The sequence below is a fragment of the Lepisosteus platostomus genome, chromosome 5 (genome assembly GCF_059453375.1).
Source record: "Lepisosteus platostomus isolate fLepPlt1 chromosome 5, fLepPlt1.hap1, whole genome shotgun sequence".
NCBI classification, from domain to species: domain Eukaryota; kingdom Metazoa; phylum Chordata; class Actinopteri; order Semionotiformes; family Lepisosteidae; genus Lepisosteus; species Lepisosteus platostomus.
The window spans coordinates 24,298,820-24,304,993 of NC_142615.1; the positions used below are offsets into that span (position 1 = coordinate 24,298,820).

General features: G+C 49.3%; 1 long non-coding RNA gene across 1 annotated transcript; it reads right to left on the bottom strand.

Moving 5' to 3' along the window:
- Window positions 1-1,242: 1,242 nt before the first annotated feature.
- On the bottom strand, window positions 1,243-5,236 carry LOC148665267 (uncharacterized). Its single transcript, XR_015936553.1, has 3 exons — window positions 5,159-5,236; window positions 2,825-2,898; window positions 1,243-1,976 (listed from the first exon to the last, which is right to left on the bottom strand). It is a non-coding gene; the product is annotated as an uncharacterized LOC148665267 (long non-coding RNA).
- Window positions 5,237-6,174: the final 938 nt, after the last annotated feature.

The window sequence follows — 6,174 nt, forward strand, 5'->3', positions numbered from 1 at the left end:
TACTTTTGTCGTGTGTGAGGTAACAGCTCATTCAGTAGGGGGATGTTTTCACCTGGAAAAACCTGTGCATTACTGCACTCATTCAGCTAAGGGCGTCTGTTACCTCCAGATCTAAATACCTCTCAGAGACTTTAGAGAGGATTTACACCGCACTGTTCACAGGTAAGAAACGAGACCTCGAAAACCCCCTTTCTTGATCAGTAATTCACCATCCCCAGAACGCCAGCATCGCTACTTTTGCCCCGGGGTGGACTTACGCACTGAGCTCAATCAGGGCGATTCTCGGGTCTCAACGTCCTTTAAATCCTGCTACTTAATGCTTTGCTCTTTTATTATGAGGTGTGTTTATGTTAGTGTCGTGCGTGTGTATATGTATTTCACAAACAAGGAAAACACCAAAAACATACATACATATATCTCTTCTACTCCTGTTTCCTTTAAAACAAAAAAAAACCACGCCACGCCAATCTGTGCACGATCAAGGCGTAGCTAATCTCAGGACCCCGGGCGTAATTAAAGCCCACACCAATCCTGGATTATACGTGCATTTAATGCACCACTCAGCTCCAGAACCCCGGGCGCAATTAAGGCCCACACCGATCCCGAGCCACAGAACTCCGGGTGCAATTAAGACCCACACCAGTTCTGACCTTCAGAACTCCGGGTGCAACTAAGACCCACACCAGTCCTGAACTACGTGCATTCAATGCACCACTTGCTCTAGAACCCCGGGCGCAATTAAGGCCCACACCGATTCAGAGCCTCAGAACTCCGGGTGCAATTAAGACCCAAACCAGTTCTGACCTTCAGAACTCCGGGTGCAATTAAGACCCACACCAGTCCTGACTTCACGGTAAGGGTCCAAAACCCGTTCAAAACTCCACGCGCAATTAAGGCATACACCAGCTTCGAACGCCTGTACACAATACCGCGGAACCCCTGCCAGACCAAATTCTGGGCTTACAGCAAACAACCCATTACATACACCGGTGCCTTCCCCGGGCCAGAGGAATTCAGAAACTCACGTTTACTCCGTCATCTCGGGCGATTCTCGCAGGGAGCAGAGATTTCCCAATCGGTCAGAGAGAGTCGGGACTTTTAAATAAAAGAGGAGTCCTTACCTCTTAGTTATGTGCGCGCTGACCGTCTCTCCTGCCGATGGGAAGTTCTGCGCCTTCTGGAGCATCCGCCGACTACGCCAAATTTGTTGTAACAGAAGAAATAAGGTTCTTGATCCCGAGATGAAGTGAAACAGATGAGTTTATTGCATGCAAGGAACAATAAAGCCGAAGTCTTGTTTCCCGCAAGAAACAACAAAACCGAAGTATTGTTCCCCGTATTGTTACAAACTTTTGGGTTATATACAGTTTTCTTCTCCGTTTCTGACGTCACTCGGTCTGATGGTAAAGAGGGGGGTTCATGGTATTTGGCCAGTTTATGATGTTCTGGGCAAATGGTCAGTTTAACATTACACCCAGGGGGGTTCCTAGCTGGCATCTGCACTCCTTATCAGTTAACCCCCTTTCCTGCCATAAACCCCTGCTTGTGACTTGGAAGTCTAAACCCCCTACAGAAAAGATTAAATTCAAACCCCCGTCTTCACATCTTTTTTCATTAGTGATTAATTGGACCCATGATTTAATCCACCTGTATCTGGAGAGAAGCCAGGGTATCAGCATCAACAACAAGGCTGGGCAGCTTGTTCCCCACCCGCCTCTGTGTAAAGACGCGTCACCCATTCTTGGTTTTATTTTCACCTTTCACTATACGTGAAGAATTCCAAAAGGTGCACAAATGCTCTGGAGCTATTCTGTGGTTCAGCGATGTCTCTGGAGCCTTTTGTCACAGTGTGCGACTTCCCTGTGTGTCTCCCTGAACACAGGGTCTGACTGAAGGGGCACTGACCTGCAGGAATGGGAGGAGACCGAGCTGGGACGGTTCTGCCATGTCAGCGAAACTCTGGACCCCGACTTCATCTGCCAAAGAAACAGCAGCGTCAATTAACTCAGCCAGCGAGTTCAACTGTTGCCTCCCTTCTCTCCATCTCTGTGTGTCCCATCTCTTCATAACCCGTCTCTTATCAATCCTACTGTGTTTCATTTACTCTTCCTCACTCTGTCTCCTGTCCGGTTGTCTGCACTTAAAACTGAAGTATTTCCTGTGATCTCCTCTCTCTCGCTGTGTCTCGTGTCCTGTGTGTTTGTTACTGAGGGATTCTCTGTGATCTCCTCTCTCTCGCTGTGTCTCCTGTCCTGTGTGTTAGTATGTTTGTTACTGAGGTATTTCCTGTGATCTCCTCTCTCTCACTGTGTCTACTGTTCTTCAGTGTTTTAATCCTCTTAAATAATTTAGCTCATTCCTCTCTCACTCACTGCGACTCCTATCCATTCTGTGTTCAGTTCCTCTGACTTGCCTCTTGCATCAGCGCTAGCAATATCATGCATCTATTTAATTTAAAATTATTGATCTGTCACCTTGATAGTTCGATCTCTGCTACAGTTAGCATAGATGGCACAATTAAAAGGACGATGAGCTCAACATCTGTGCGCGTCTAATTAACTGAACCGTACAGAACGTCCTGCCTCAGCTAGTCTCTCGCTGGCGAGGTCGCCCATCGGCTAGGCCACGTCTCCAGGAAATTCTGCGGACTGGACACTGCGGGAGGGTGGGGCTGTGTTTCCGCACGAACGCCGGAAATCACTCAGGATCTCCAGAGAGACTCCTGTAGCCTTACAGCATCACAGTCACAGGCCTCAGCATTGCAACTGTATAATATCAAACGCCCAGTCACCCTGAGGTGAGGCCGACCAGTCAGAAGTATTACCTGTAAACACCAGGCACACTGGAACCTGACTTCATCGTCCACTTAGCGCAGAGGTGGGGCGGACAGTCAGTTTTCTGGGGAGAAAAAAAACAACACCAGGAATTTAGCATTCTGAAAGGATCATGGAGTGATGATCTGGCTGAACCCACTTGGCTGAGGGCTCCTGGCCAGAGGACGAGGAGGCTGGGACCTCCCCTGCGCAGCGAGGAGGAGTGACCAGGGGGGGCAGCTACACAGGTGGAGACGGGGTGGGAGAGGGACGCGAGGGAGAGAGGGGGATCACGTGCAGTATTGACAGTGTTTCAGGAGAGGAGTCAGGAGTGATTGCTAAAATATCGACAGCCGAGTCTGACCGAACTAGGGTGTGACCATCCCACATGAACTTTCATCACAAACTCCTGTCTTCCTGCGGTGTCTCTGAGGAAGCTACCATTTTTCATTGGCTAATAAGAGGTGGAAGAGGTGTTAGTGGGACAGCAGGGGGGCGCTCACCCTGCGGTCTGATACCCCAGTATAGTGACGGGGGACACCATACTGTAAACAGGCGCCATCCTTCGGATGAGACGTAAAACCGAAGTCCTGACTCTCTGTGGTCATTAAAAATCCCAGGGCGTCTCTCGAAAAGAGTAGGGGTGTAACCCAGGCGTCCTGGACAAATTTCCCATTGGCCCTTACCAATCATGGCCTCCTAATAACCCCCCTCTCTGAACTGGCTTCATCCCTCTGCTCTTCTCCCCACTGAGAGCTGCTGTGTGGGGAGCGTTCTGGCGCACTATGGCTGCCGTCGCATCATCCAGGTGGGGGCTGTACATTGGTGGCGGTAGTGGGATTCCCCATTCCCTGTGCAGCGCTTTGAGTGGAGTGTCCAGAAAAGCGCTATATAAGTGTAAGCAATTATTAATACAGCCCCTCAGTAGTTGAGATCTCTGTTATATCCATCTAGAAACATGCAATCAGCATGTTATTGATGAAGCAATAGTCACAACATTATTCCACACCTCTAACCTTGCACTAGGGGGCGTGCTTCAGGCTCGGGCCAGGGTGAGAGGCGGGTTATGATGACAGTCATGCTTTCTACACCTTATACTGAGCTCAGAAATGGACCGAACGGACATCTCACGAGCAGATCCCTCCGCGTATAAGAAAGGCAGCTTGTCTCGGCAAAAATACCACGGATTCACATCCGAAATATGATAAAAAGGCAAAAACCCCACACTTGGAATGCAAACGTACCCTAAAAAGGAAACACGGTTTTAAAACCAACTTGATTTTCCCCTGGAGAAACCTTTTTATGGACACATCGCATCTATTACACATGTATAACTAAATATAAAGATAAAACTTAATATAAGAAGTCATGACATATCACACATGACGAAGTCTGGTCCAGAAAAAACAGTTTACACTGACCCACCTTTATTTACCCTGGTCACTCACTTCTATTAACTGTTTTAATAAGGGTAACAAATGAATATTTGTTTCAATTTGGGATCTACATCTGGGAGCCCTGAAATGTTGGCCAGAGGGCAGAAGCTGATATTCAGACGTGAGAATATATTAAAAACAAGGATCTGATGTTGTTTTTCACCTGTCTAATCAAAGCTTGTTCAAAAATTATCTGATTATAGGACACACAAGTTTATAATCATACTCATTCCACTTTTTAACCCCGTATATATGCACAATATGAAACGTATATACACTAAATCTCACGTGTGACTCCCATAATATACATTTCTTTACGAAAATTAGGAACACTTATTACAATTATCAACCCCCCATGACGAGGCAATATTTCATACCTTTGTTTCTTTGTGGGTTCAAAGTTCTGTCCTGTCGTTTCACACGTAATGTTTTGGTAGTTATCTCAATTTTCCTTTGCAATTATCTCCAAGATCATCATCAACTTTTTGTAAAACGCTATACACAACTGATATTTAAAGAAAGTCCTGTACCAAAACGTCGTCGTAGGGAAAGACAACTTTTTTTCCTTACATTAGTTGCTACACGCTTACTCATAAAATCCATTCACCGCCTTTAAAAAAAAGGTTTCGTTTTTTATTGTGGTTCACTGACATTTCTGTCACAATTCTGAGGGACCCCAAATAAAGTTCACCTGCAGGTATAAAGACGCCGGCGAGGTTAAGACAGGTATCGAGCCACCTGCGTATCTAACGGACGTTTAAAATAAAATGGCGTGTAATGTTGCGAAGGGCTACTGTTTTTTTATAGTTTGTCGATTGTAGGGGACGTGGGCCGCGACAGAAATACTGGTCGGAATAGGAAAAGGTTTATTGATGGTTTATTGTACCGCAACGGTCACAATTGACTCACCAGCAAAGATGGCGCCGAGGCCACATCGACTCCCTCCCGCCCTGCCTCGCACCGAAGCTCGAGCTGCGGAGCGCGACGCCGAACCGCCGGTCCGCGGCCGCGGGCGCCGGACATAGACGTCATAACCCCTTCCGAGGCGCAGGAATTATAGATCACTGTAGTTTCTTCTGGACCCGGGTTAGGGACAGTGTGCCCTCCGTGAGAGTCTTCTGAGGAAGCCAGTGTCTCATGGGTGTCCAGGCTGGGTACCATCTGTCCATCACAGGACACACAGACACACACACTCACACACCCTGGACAGGACACCAGTCCATCACAGGACACACCCACACTCACTCACACACCCTGGACAGGACACCAGTCCATCACAGGACACACACACACCCTGGATAGGACACAAGGCCATCACAGGACACACAGACACACACACTCACACACCCTGGACAGGACAGCAGTCCATCACATGACACACACACACTCACTCACACACCCTGGACAGGACAGCAGTCCATCACAGGACATACACACACTCACTCACACACCCTGGACAGGACAGCAGTCCATCACAGGACACACACACACTCACTCACACACCCTGGACAGGACAGCAGTCCATCACAGGACACACACACACCAGGTCCAGTTTTCCCAGAAGCCAATTAGCCCAAAAGCCTGTCTTTGGACCCGGAGAACACAGGGAGAACATGCAGACTCCACACAGACAGTCCCCCCCGGGTCCAGACCCGAGCCCGGAGCCCCCCCGCGCTGAACCCCTCCGTACAGACGGCCGCACACAGCTCCGTTGTTCCCGATTCCCGAGGTGATCTGTTAAAAGAAGCCGGTGTGTTGCCTCCAGGTGAGGCCCGCGGCCCGACGCCGGTGGTGGCGGTGGTGGCGGCGGCAGAGAACGCGGCGCCGGTGCCGACGACGACCAGGGCGCCCCCCCCCCCCTCCGTGAGCCCCTCGACGTCGGGGCCGCGGCCCGCCCCGGCGACAGCGCCCCCCGATCCGGCAGG